Source organism: Odontomachus brunneus, unplaced genomic scaffold (genome assembly GCF_010583005.1).
Source record: "Odontomachus brunneus isolate Ranch 3 - 2012 unplaced genomic scaffold, Obru_v1 Obru_scaffold_167, whole genome shotgun sequence".
Lineage (NCBI taxonomy): Eukaryota > Metazoa > Arthropoda > Insecta > Hymenoptera > Formicidae > Odontomachus > Odontomachus brunneus.
The window spans coordinates 21,478-22,226 of record NW_022639617.1 but is presented as its reverse complement, the minus strand read 5'-3'; the positions used below and the strand labels follow the sequence as shown (position 1 = coordinate 22,226).

The 749-nt window shown below is 43.4% G+C and overlaps 1 protein-coding gene across 2 annotated transcripts in view; it reads left to right on the top strand.

Moving 5' to 3' along the window:
- LOC116851208 (haloacid dehalogenase-like hydrolase domain-containing 5) overlaps nt 1-743 on the top strand; it is a 22,475-nt gene extending 21,732 nt beyond the window's left edge. For both annotated transcript variants that reach the window (XR_004379547.1, XM_032830404.1), the window contains exon 4: nt 340-743. The gene's annotated coding sequence lies outside the window, so the exon portion shown is untranslated. The remainder of the gene's footprint in view (nt 1-339) is intronic.
- The last annotated feature ends 6 nt before the right edge of the window (nt 744-749 follow it).

Genomic DNA, 749 nt, shown 5'->3' with positions numbered 1-749 from the left:
CCATCAAAGAAATATTTGTTGATTTTAAGATAATTTTTCTCTCAGTGTAGGATGCGACTAAATGTCTACGTGAAAACTAAAGCAAAATGAAGAAAAAAAATTTTAGACGAAAGTTGTAGAGTGTGATGGTGCCATTGCGATTTTACTTTCGGATGGACGCGCTCAATTAAAACTATTTCAATGTTAGTTTGAATTTTTTTATCTAAAGAAAACACTGAGCCATGCAATTTGAATATATCGCCTCTCAATTCATCACATCTCAGTTTGAATACTGCACTTTGCATACAGTCTCAAGAGGATTTCCGCTGAAGATAAAGTTATATATTTTTTCGAGTGCAGGTCCTTTGACGTTCTCGCTGTTGAGAAGAAAAGACAGAGAAATGGAGAACAGTGATCTACCGCCAAAGCGTCATTCGCGCGCACTTAGACGTACCGCCGTGAGGAGAACCGCGCGCTGACTCGCAGCAGGTGTGAAAGCGCACATTATACCTTCTTTATTCGCCCTCGCAGGTCGCAAGCTCGACACGGCAATCGACTTATATGTCGCATTGCATGTAATACCGGCGAGACGCACGTCGACTAACGTTTGCCGGGACGAAGACTGACCACCTTAAGGTAGAACTTAGACGAGCGTCGTGGCTTTCAAATCAGCTTATATCGTTCGCTCACGACGATTACAGCTGCAATAAAGTTATCACATGCCAATAAAACCCTGGCTGGCTCTCAGCCCGCCAGCCAGCAACACCTAG